Source organism: Passer domesticus, chromosome 5 (genome assembly GCF_036417665.1).
Source record: "Passer domesticus isolate bPasDom1 chromosome 5, bPasDom1.hap1, whole genome shotgun sequence".
In the NCBI taxonomy this organism is placed as follows: Eukaryota; Metazoa; Chordata; class Aves; order Passeriformes; family Passeridae; genus Passer; species Passer domesticus.
In genome coordinates, this window is record NC_087478.1 from 34,548,530 (window position 1) to 34,561,529 (window position 13,000).

The following is a 13,000-nucleotide window of genomic DNA, read 5'->3' on the forward strand; positions in this document are numbered from 1 at the left end:
AGAGAGGATTTGCATCTCCCTTATAATAAATAACAATAATAATGACTCACATTTACATGCTGCTTCCCAGATTCAAAATGTTTTACAAACATCAGCTAATTAATCTTATTGAAATACTTTCTCTTGCAATACAGTGATATACAGTCCAGAATGTATCTCATAAAGGGGGCTAATGACTCATAAAATGCAGCATTTTCCTCACTGTGAGACTATCACTGGTTTTTTAAATGGCAAATATAAAAATCACACACCTTTATATTTATGCAGCCTATTCTTCAATTATTACATCTGTGCAGCGGCCACTATCGTTAATTTAGGTTGGGAACATGACTGGAATTTGGATATCCACTTGGAATTTCTGGTCTTTTCATTCTCTTCTGTGGGATTTGTTCACCTTACAAGGGATTTGTGTCAGTCATCAGCAGCCTGATAAAGATAATGGTACCCAGATGCTGCTTAAAGTCTATGGTCAAAAGGGGCTGCTCAAGGAGCCAAGTCAGAGCAGGCACCAGTCTGTGGGGCAGAATGGGGGTTGTCTCCCTCTCTGCAAGGTCTGCAAAGACCATGGAGGAGGAACAGCATTGGCAGCTCTTGTATACATTCCCTGAAGTCTTTCTTACTGTGTTTGGGAGACCTGAAAGGAATATGTGCCGAATTTTCACTCCTTCTGTATCCCTTTCCTTGTATACCCCATGTCACACAACGTCTCTGAAGGAACATGAATGAAACCTGTGGTGGTGTGAAGGTGTTCTTGACAGCACAGTTTTTAGCACATATTTCTTGACCAACAGCATATTTGGTTTGCACGGCAAGGTTTTGGTAGTGGGTGTCTGCAGGGCTGACTTCCATGAGATGCTGCCAGAAGCTTCCCCTGTGTCCAGCAGAGCCAATGCCAGCCAGCTCCAGGACGGACCAAGGCCCAGCACATCAGGGAGGGTGGTAGCACATTTGGGGTTACAGATTTAAGAAGGGGAGAAACAAAGCCTGTGCATCATCATCCAGAGACCAGAGTGAGGAAATGTGAGAGCAAGAACCCTGTAGACACCAGAATCAGAGAAGAGGGAGGGGAGGAGGTGCTCCAGGCACTGAAGCAGAAATTCCTCTGCAGCCTGTGGTGCAGCCCATGGTGAGACAGCCTGTCTCACTGTCCTCACTGAAGGTCCACAGGGGAGCAGAGATCCACCTGCAGCCCATGGAAAACCCCACAGTGGAGTGGGTGGAGGCCAGATGGAGGCTGTGACCCAGTGGGAAGGCCATGCTGGAGCAGGGTCCTGGCAGAACCCATGACCCTGTGGAAAGAGGATCCCACAATGGAGCGGGTTTGCTGGCAGGACTGGTGAAACTGCAAGGGACTCAGGCTGGGCCAGTTTGTTCCTGAAGTAAACTCTGTGAGACGCATTCATGCTGGAGCAGTTCTCTGCAGCCCATGGGGAGGACTCAAGTTGATGTCTGTGAAGGATTGTCTCCCATGGGACCCCATGCTAGAGTAGGGGAAGAGTGTGAGGGATGCTTCCCCTGGGGAGGAAGGAGTGGTAGAGACAATGTGTGATGGACTGACCACAGTCCCAGTTCCATGTTCCTCTGTGCCACTGGAGGGAGGAGTTAGAGAAAATTGGAAGTAAAGTTAAGCCCTGGAAGAAGGAAGGAGTTGGAGGAAGGCATTTTAAGATTTGTTCTTATTTTCTCATTGTCCTACTTTGATTTGATTGCTTATAAATTTAACTAATTTCCTCTAGTTAAGTCTCTTCTGCCTGTAACTGGTGAGTGATCTTTTCCTGTCCTTATCTAGACCAACAAACCTTTGGTTGTATTTTCTCTCCCCTGTTCAGCTGAGAAGGGGAGCGATAGAGCAATTTTAGTGAGCACTTGTCATCCAGCCAGGGTCAGTCCACCACAGACAGTCAGTATTTTTGTGAGAATCCTACCAGTTAAACCATACTGATGACATACTGACAATAATGGCAACAGAGCTTTTCTTGTGGACCCCCAGGAAAAGAATCTCTGTGTCCTCAGTGCCGAGGACATAGTTTCAAAAGCTGGAAGCATAAAATAGTGTTGTAACTAGGGATTTTCTTCTCCCATCATGTGGAGAACCTTTATGCAAAAAGATTGGGTAACTTTACAGCTTTTACCATTGTTTACTGCTTCTTACTTGAAGACAAATCTAGGCAAAAATCTGTTAATATTTAAACAAACTAAAGATTGAGCTAAACTGAAGCCAACATTTGCACCAGAAAAGTATACTACTGACTTTTCATTCTAACATATTTTACTTTCTCTTTGACTTATTAATTACTGCCACAACTGTGGTAGCATTTTTTTTATAGTAAGAGGTAAGATTGATTGCATGGCTGTGGGATTATAATGTGGAATGAGATAATTTTTCAGTGCTTTTGTTTTCTCTCTCTAGAAATCCTGAAAGACTGCATTTTAGGTCTTGACTCATTCATATGAATGCTGCTTTATTCCTTATACGTAATATCAGAAGCATTACAGGGAATGCTAAAATAGTTTACTAAGTCTGCAAGGCCCATTTAAGCCAACAGAATGGTACAAAATGTCCTTAAACATTTATGAGAATCAGACTGTTGGGGCTTTTTTTAAACTCAGATCCATGCTTCATTTATATCAGTTTGTTGACTGAAAAAATGACAGCAGAGGAAAACAAAACTTATGGAGTTTGCTCTCCTGTCACAGGCAGGTCTTTTTGCCTGACAAAATGAGATTATGGCATCCTAAAATTTTTTCAGCAACTTCCAGTATGTGTCTTTCAGGGCACTAGCAGTACCACTCAGTTGTGCCCAGACCCAGCCCACTCCAGATCCTCAGTCAGCTCTGAATCCAAAACCTCAGCCTCCCTAAGAGCCTTGTTGGGACTTCAGGAGAGGAGAAATCATTTCCATTGTGGAAAGCCTCAGTAAATCACCACTGGGGAGGAAGGATGTGGAGGCATCCAGCCACGGCTGTCTGCTGTTGGCATGTAGCCCTAACCTGCCCCTTTCCCCAACCCATGTTTTCCACAGCCCTAACTCCCATGGCATAGCTTTACGTTTTCTAGCAGAAACCCTTACCTGAATAAGCAGGCTTAGAGGAATTTGAACACTGCAATGCATCTTGAAATGCTTTGCCTCAACTGTGAAAGGCCACATTGAACAAAGGGGATAATTGACCTCCCCTTGCATATTCAATGCATAAACGGTGACTCCTGATGACAATATCTGCTGGCTGCTTTTTCTTTCTTTTACCACTGAAGAGCTACCATTATCATGGAAGCAGGAGCCAGGTAATCTCTGGTTTGAGCTTGGTCAGCCAGGAAGCTGCCTGAGTTCAGGCTGCAGCATTGTTGATGATGATGCATGATATCAGATGCACGGAACCAGTTTTCTGCTCCAAGACCCACTTTGTAGGATTGCCCAATAGCAGAACGTAACTTTTCTTTGAGCTGAGTTGTCAACAAGTCAGATGTAAATATGGAGCTTTTATGGTCAAAGTTATAAAAAGTTTATTTCTAGCCTTGAAACCATACTTTTGGCAGTAACACATGATGGTTCAGTGAAAGGTATGTTTTTCAGACCATACCTTGCTTCTAGCAAGGTATTTTTTGAGTGTTATCACATCACATGAACAATGTTTATATCATCACTGAAAGAGTATTGTCATACTTACAAGAGTAAACTCTGTGCTTTATTTACACATCTGAGGATAATTGTGTTTAGCTATCATTTTCAAGTAAGCCTAAAAATAAATGTTTGAAATACCTGTGTCGCCATGATATTTTTATGAAAATCATTTTCATAGGATTTTCTCCTGAGAAGCTGAGGAGCCTCAGGAAAGAAATGTAAACAATAATTATCTGCTGCTGTGGAATGCAACAGGTGCATCTGTGATAGGTCCATGTTGGTTGTTTCTAATTAATGGCCAATCACAGTCAGCTGGCTTGGACTCTCTGAGTCATGAGCTTTTATCTTTCCTTTCCTTTCCTTTCCTTTCCTTTCCTTTCCTTTCCTTTCCTTTCCTTTCCTTTCCTTTCCTTTCCTTTCCTTTCCTTTCCCTTTCCCTTTCCCTTTCCCTTTCCCTTTCCCTTTCCCTTTCCCTTTCCCTTTCCGCCTTCTGATGGATCCTTTCTCTCTATTCTTTTTAGTATAGCAATATAATGTAATATAATATAATATAATATAATATCAGCCTTCTGAAACATGGAGTCAAGATTCTCATCTCTTACCTCACCCTGGGACCTTCGAACACAACCTGAACATGAGTTTGTTTTTCTGACTAGTCTTTACATTCAGTATTGGTTATGGAACCCTTTTTACATTTTTAAACTGAACCACATTGTCACCTGAATGAGGGGAAGACTAATTAAAACTTTGCTGGTAAACAGGAATCAGATCAGCACTGTTCACCAACTTCTAATTCACATAAGTGCTAAGGAATTGACAATAATGTATGTGCAACCACTCAGTGATAAGTAGAGAACAGTTTAGGCTGAAAGTGACCCTGAGATTAGCTCAGCTGTTTAGAGCATGGTGCTAATAGCACTGAAGCAGTGGATTTGATCGCTGTACACGCCATTCACCTAAGGGCTGGGCTTGATGATCCTGTGGGTCCCTTGCAATTTGGAATATTTTATGATCTTTGTATCATATCTTGAAATTGCCATGAAACTAATACAGAGAAGTATTCCTTCTTTGCAAATATCTGTTTATACAAATGGTCTGGATAGATGCTCAGGCTAATATAAAAATGATAAACTCTCAGAAACTAGAGAAGAGCTCATGAAAACAGGTCAGAATGTGGAGTTAGCAAGTGAGGAATTGGGTAGGAGAGGGAAGTCCAAATGGCACGTTTTACATCACATGGCTCTTTCAATCATTATTTTTCTTAAAACTGAAAAACCAAAAAATGACTTTGCATTTTTAAAGTTCAGTGGATAGAGTCTTCAGCCAAGGTGTGTGAAACAGAGGGCCAACACTCCTCCCTTTGGATGTATTGAAAGCCACATCTTCATAAGCAAGGAGAGAATATTGTTATCATTTATTTTGGGAGATATGGATCTGAACTTTTTTTGAGAAAACACCTGCTTCAGAGCAGCATTTAGCATCGAAATTTTGAGTATAAGCATGTAGGCTGCACTTTAATGACCTTGTGGGTACCCATGCCAGAGCCCCATGAATACAGAGATGGGAACGTTGCTAAGCTGATATAGCAGTACTGCAGCAAATCTATGGTTTTGACTGTAGTATACTTGTCTTATCTCCTTTGACACCTCTTCTGGGAGAGCTGTTGAAGGGAAGGAACTTCTGGTATATGACAAGAAAAAGATAACTGTGTGCAGGAAGAGTTTTTGATGAGAAATTGTAATGTCCCTCCTCAGCCTCCTCACATCCTCTTCTGTCAACCCATACATTATAAATAGAGTTGTTTTAATAGATCTTATAGATTTTTCCTTTCAAGACTTTTACATCATTTTGATTGACATTAAGGCAATTACAGAGAAAATTCTAAACCATTTCTTAAAGAAATAGTTTAGTTCCTTTTAATAATGCTTATGTATTTGAAGAAAGATGAGCAATCTCTCTGTAATCTTGTAACCCCTGCATCCTTACTCTTAGGGATCTATAAGGAATAATTAGGATAATTCTGTGAAGATTTAAGCCCCTTGCAAGCATTTATTCTGCCCAGAATTACTATCATTTATTTATATATTTTTAAATTTCAAAAGCAAAGGACTCATTATAGTCAAGTATGATTCTTCCAAGCTAAAGCAGACTAATATTTTACAATTGTAGCACAGTGTGGAAAGAACAGAAATAAATAAATAAATCAGTTGGTGAGCCACTATCATTCACTTTACATAGTAAAAGCCAAATACAGCTGTCATTTCCTAACTTTCATTGAAAATAAATTGAAAAAGTATATCATTCTTTAACCTAGCAAGGAAAGAGAGAATTGGCTAATATTCTGCAATGCACATTATTTGTGTAATACATATATTACAAAGGGCGGGGGGGAAACAGAATGAAAGTGTGAGGTAACATAAAGTTGTAAAACTAGATTATCATATCCCAGAATCATAAAAGACTCATTTGTAAGACACAGAGAATAAAGAAGAAAAAATCAATTAAGAGTAAGCAAAATAAATAGCAATTGTTTCTGTCTTCCTATACTGCTTTGCAGCTACTCCATCAAGCAGATAACAGGGTAGGTGAGTGTGGGTGTTGTAAAGGTCCAACTGACTCAAACCCTCGGATTTCTGAAATAGTGTATAACACTGAAGCACTGCTTTTCAAGGATGCCAACACAATTACATAGACTTTTCATCTGGAAAGTAAAAGAAACCTACTATCAATTTTCATCCAGCTTGGTGGATCGAAGTCACAAAAGTAAAGCAAAGAGTAAGCTCCTGTGGCTCTTTGTCAATGTGTGCAGAGGCGTATGAAGCTTTGGTAGCCCAGATGAATGAGCAGGATTGCCCTCCATAAGATATCATCCTTTTCCCAAACACCTGACCTGGGAGTCAGCCATGCTGAGCACAGTTTTGATCTGCACTCCTCGCTGGCCAGAGCCCCGCAATTTGGTGAGTTCAATTCAAGCATGACTCATTCTTGCTTTCCTACATCTGGCCATGCCACCAAAACTAATTCCCAGAGCAAACAAACAATGATCAGTTTCCAATAAGTCTTCTCTGACACAGGAAGTTTTGGACCAAGCAGCTATGCAGAAAGACTTCTCAATTTTTGTACCTTATCCCCTCTACTGCTCAAGGGTGGTTCACCCCATATCCTGCCACTTTGTGACTCATTATTACTGAAATCTGTAAGATTTTAATAATCACAGTTTGGGATTTCTAAAACAGCTCTATTGAGGTTTTCCATCTTCAGGGCCTCAGATAGCCTGTGCTAGAGGATGATTGATGGCCAGCTGACATGTCTGAGGTGCTGAGAGCTAGTGAAATGCACACTGATGAGAAGCCTGCTCACAAAGATAAAGGTTCTTTTTTGCAATTATTCATAAAAAACACTGTCCAGTTTTCCTTGGAGCAGCTGCTGGTCACACATTAATTACCCTTTAGAAAAGACCATTACCAAAGGCTAATAAGGTTTAACCCGGTTGAGGAGAAAATACTTGTCCTGTAAAATATTTTTCAATAATCAAGAAGTAATGACTTCTTTCAGAAAAACATGGTAGATTCTGTGTTTAGGGGAAAGTAAAGAGTTACATAGTATTCAGCTCCTTCAAAGGACCTCATGAGACACAGAACATGAATTATATTCTAATTGGTTGTATCCTAATTGTGTCAGATTACATGGAGAAATAAACAAAGCCTTTCCCATGTAATATTCCTGACAAGCATCTATTATAACATTTTCCAGAAGCAATTTCCAGTAAGCCATATTTTCGTGCACAGTCTTATTAAAAAGTAAAGGAAACTGGAGAGCATATTTGACAGATAAAATTAGAAAATTAATGGGCACAGATAATCCACTCAGATATTCAGAACAGGTGTATGAAGAACCAAATTCAAAAGAGCAGGAGAGGAAATGCTTCAATACATGCAGAGAAAAGTGAATGGTACTATAGGTTTGCTTTCTTATTCCTTAGCATTATTAACTTACATACATGCATACAGTACCTTAAATTTAATAGTGACCAGACCTGAAAACATTTTTTGTCAAATCCTTTATATATACTACATCTGACACACTCTGATTCTCCCTTCTTCTCCCTCCTTCCCAAAAATATCCATTTATACATTGTACTCAGAGTAAAAAGCACACAAATTTTAACTGAATGCTAAATACAATAATCATCACAATAATATTGCTTTGTCCATAGACATATTCACATAATGTGAATAATTTTCTGGTTTGTGAATAAAATCATATAATATTTTTGTTTTAACTTTAAACTGTCTGCTATTTCTTGCAGCAGTCTTGGAAAAAATATATGAAATACTTTTCCTCAACTCTTTTTAAATACAAGATTTAAAGTGGATATGAGATGTATGTATCTGTGCACACTTTAAATTGTCATTATATGAAGTTCCGTGCATGACTGTTCATTTTGGAGCCACTGGCAAAGCTCAAATTGATTTTGAACTTTACATCTGCCTTAGGAATCCATATTAACAGATGATGGACAAATCTGCAACTTCATATAGTGGCTACTGCGTAAGTGACAGGTCTTACATCTGCTGGGAAGAGTGGTGTTAAGGATTATTGCCAACAGATTCTGCTCTAAAGGATGGATTGTTTTCATTGTATTGAGCATATTCTACCTAAGGATATATTTTTTACATAATTTGCTTAATTAATTTTTATTGAGCAAAAAGCCACTTGTAAGAAACTATTTTCGAAATATGGCACTGGATAATATGCTCTTTTGATGATGATTATTGCATTTATCTTCAGTTTGGGAAGGTAGTACAAGAAGATGGCAATGAAATAAACCACAGTCTGTGGTATGCCTTAGCTGTGGCATTGATTATGCGGCTGTGACTTTTCCCTTGTACCCCTGTTCCTGCCACCTAGTCAAGCTCCTGACAGTAATGATTCAGGTTCTCATTCTTATTGAGCATCCCTTTCTATTTCTGTAAAAAGGCTTTTGGATTCTAAACAGGTGTAACCCTTTTTTTCTGTACCTCATTAGGCACTTTGCCAAGGAGAGAAAGGCTGATTCAACTTTCCTGTCAAACCGTCTCTTTTAAAGTGGCACCTTTGAAAGTGAGATCTGATATTTTGCTCATGTGTCTGGGCTCAAGTTTGGAAGGCAACAGAGCGTTCCTGGTTATTCCAGAAATAAAATTCTGAAGCTTTAAGGTTGACATTGGAACATAGGGTTTTGTTCCTGCATCTCTCACTGAAAAATATATTGTGTTTGAAATATTTCCAGTAAATTTGACCACAGATAAATAGACCTGTCATGGTTTTCTTAAGGTGTAATTATTCATATGAAAAAGCTTTTCAGAATATCAATTCTGATGGTTTTTGTTTGGGGAAAATTTGCTTTGGAGTAATAGGGTTTCAGCCCATACAGAAGCTGAAAAAAATTTCTTCATGTTAATATGGTTATATCTGGTGTGTTTATCTTTTACATATTTGGGCTGCAGCCCTCCTCAAAGTTTGTTAGGATGTTCCTTGCTCTGGGGAGCTATCTCAGTGCCAGTGCCTTTCTGTGCACACCCCAGCAATGACATCCTGCAGTTCCATTGCCCACAGTCAACAGAGCTCCTGTTCTTGTGGAAAGATGCCTTGTGTGGCCTTTGTTTTGATTCTGTCAAACTGCCTTGCCAAGTCATTTAAGATCTCTTCTGATTCAGTGACTTACTGGTGAACAAAAGGCCATCTCACTCTATTTTCATCCTTTCCAAGATATTTTTGCTAGCAGAAGGCCTAGGCATAAACATTCTGCATTGGAAGCTTGGCCTCTAACCTGGTTGCAAGTTGGTGTGGTGTGAATTTTAGACCTATATAGATCACAGTTAAATGATGAATGTTAAGGTTGAGGTTTATGCAATCAGCTACAACATTTAGCTGGACCTTATCACATGGAATAAATAGTGATTAAATGGAACACTAACTAATTTTAATTACAAAATGTGGATGCAAGTGTGGATGTGATGAATGCACAGATAATAATTTGAAAAAGAACTACCATTTTATTCTTGTTCTTTTCAGTTTTGTTAAATCTCTGCTGTAGCTGTCATGTGCCAAAGCTGTGTGTTCAGGATTTCAATAATCACTTCCCAAGCTAAAATCACTTCCTAAGCCTATTTTGCACATTTGATCTTAGTCTCAGCCTGTATTTATACTCTTAATTGCCTGTTTTTCCACCCAGTTAGTGCCTATACTTTGCTCCCCTCACCCTGGACTCAATCCAGCTTAGGAAACAAGATGTCCTGTGCTTTTGCCATTGGAATTGCCTGTCATATGAGCAGTGACCAGCTGCCTTCAGCAAAGCCATGAGGGCCTGACCAATGGGTCACAGCTGCTGAGGGGTGCTGTGCTGGGAATCATTCCCTGGGCTGGTGGGGATCTCAGCTGGGAGGCAGGAGCTGGCAGTGGTCACTGCCTGGCAGTGGGGCCAAGCTTGCCTGACCTCAGCTGCAGGACATGCCTGGGTCCAAATCCAAGCTTACCACAAACCAGCTTCCTTGGCTTCCAGCCTCAGCCTGGGCAAAAAGGCTGTATGGGAGCATCTCACTCATCCAAGAGCACATGCAGTTGTGTCACCATAACACCTACACCACTATAGCCTCCCTTAGGCTGCTACCATACAGGCTTAAAATTAATAATGTAAAAAAAAATTAAGGAAGAAATTAATTTAAAGAGCTCCTGATTATGCTAGCTAATGTGCCTACTTATCCAGAAAAAGATTATATATACAAGTTACAAAGAATGTTTGCAAACATTATAGTTAATGTGCACACCTTATCAACATACATTGATTTTATACACATCCTTTAATTTAAATAGCTTTGATTTTCTGTCTGGAAGACAAAAGAGAACATTAATGGCCATCGCTTACTGAATTTACAGAGTTGTGCATTAGCTCCTCTAAAATGATCTTGTGTTTGTTATGTTTTACATATTAATATTTAAAAGAATATTACAAATGCTGGTAACCTGAGTCATGTAGACATTATAGAAATAAATTGCATATTTGATATTAATTCACCCTGTTACTTCCTATCATCCTCCATGAGATAGTACACCTCTTGCTAAGCTACCAATAGCAATCTCTGTGTGCCAGTTTATTACCTGTAGAGATATCATTATTCCCCTGTGACAGCAAAGTCAAATTCAAGGCATTTTTCATAAACTAGGAAAAATTACCTTTCCAGAGACATATGACACAACCTTCAACTACTAAATGAATCCAAGAAAAATTCTCTTGTGGGAAAAGACCTTGCATATGATTTGTCAGCCTTAAAAATATTTCTTGAGAAAGTTAATTCGGAGAGACTTTACAACTGAGCACTGTTTTCTGTTTATATTTAATCTGTACTCTGCTATGATGCATTTCAGAACCAAAACTACAGAACAAAAATTTGCTTTGCTAAATTTCAGCTGTACAAAGACTGTTAGGCCCTCATGGTGAAATCTGAGACTTTATTGGAAATCTCACATAAAAACTGTATTTGTAAATGTCATGTCATGATTTTCAGCACTGAGGTGTTCCAAGAGATTGATGCTGTGATGAGGAGCCTGAGGAATGGAGACTAAAACCAAAGCAAGATGTCTGGGGATTGACAAGGGAGTTAAAGTAGAATGAAGTGGTTGAAGCAAAAAGCATCAGCTTTGGGGAGGAGGAGAGGACAGAAGGATATTCATAAGAAGAACACATTCTTTCCAAACCCTCACACAGATTTAACCTTTTTGCTGTTGCTAAAGATGTTTCTGTAAAGCTTATTGGCACCTGGGCCCCTTAGTGCTGGCTCATATTCAGGATGATAACCCAGAGATGCTAGTGCACCCCACAGTTACTGAGATGGAGTAGGTACACCATGCCTGCCCAAAGCCCAAGGAAGGGTTAATGGTTTAATTACCTCCCGTAGCTGAGATCAAGCTGTGGATCTAAACCAGCTGCTGTAAGAGACAGCTGCCTGGGCATTATGGAGCAGCAAATGGTGAAGCTGCAGGCAGCCCTGGAGGCTTCAGAGATACAGGCTGGCAGGAGTGGTAGAAAAAGCTATGTGGAGAGAAAAACTGCCAAGCAGGGAGATAGGAAGTTGCAACAGAAGAAGGAGAGGTAGGGAAGGGTGATCTGACATTGCTTGCTCTAAAGCTGTCAGGAAAGAGCATTTTTGGATGTCCCACCTGAATGGACTAGGGTGTCTGAAGTTAGAGTAAGGGCTCATAACTGAGTTTGCAAGCCCTTGTACAGGGTCACAGGGTGGTGCCCTTATGATTGGGTAGGGTGGCAGGGAATGGGGACACTTGTCTTCACTGCAAGTATGTACAGCAGGCTTCTGCTGTCTTGGTGGAGATTCAGCTGTACCATACAGCTCAGCGCTGTGCAGAGACCCTGAGGCTACCTCTGACAGCAGCACTGTGTGACAACTTTGTCGTGCTTGCTCTTGCACAGGTGATCTTGCTGAAAACATGTTGGAGCAGTCTGAACAGCACAGTGTTTAAAGCAGCTAAACCTCTTCACCCCAGCTGGATCACAGCTCTTCCAGGTGATGCTATGCTATATAGATAGATTAAAATACTGCAAAAGGAAGTCTCTGGGGTTTGCTGGAATAGGGTGACACTACTAATCTTCTCTATCCTGCAGACTTGGAAAATTAAGTTTGCTGCATATTCATATAGTCTTAGAATTGGGACTTCCTGGGGTCTGAAGAACTTGCACTTCAAATAAAACCATGGGAGATTACTTATGTACGTAACTTTCCAAAAGAAAATTGAGCAGCTTTTTTTAGGAGGGGAGCTACATGAAAATTATCTCAGGAGTGGGGCAGGCAAGAAGGCTACATCTCTGCAAAACTGGGGTCTGTATTCTGTCCCTGTCTGACTTGAACCTGGCTATACATGAGCACAGCTGCCAGTGAGAAGGTCAGAGTGCACCCAGCTGGGGCTGAAGGGCATCGTGCTTGGTGTGGTTGGTAGAGACTGACCTGGCAGAAGCATAGCTTGTGGTGTATGCCTGTTGTTTCTGATAAAGCAGAAGCTAAAAACCCCTCATAATAAATGCAACTCAGTTCTATTAAGTACTTACTGAAAATTACACAAGGACTTATGATGTTGCAGTCCTGGGTATCCCATTACTTTTTCTTTAGAGTATTTATTTTGTGCCATTACACTCACTCCCACCATTTAAATACCATTGATACTTTTTCAGAATTTCAGAATGCCAGGATTTCAAGTGTGTAAACCCCCCAAACATATATTCATATCTCATTTTTAAGCATGTGGCCATTTCTCAGTACAGTAAGTGCAACATTCCAACAGGCATGTTGCCAGTCCATGTCTCCTGGTGCTGGTAATTATGTAGAAGC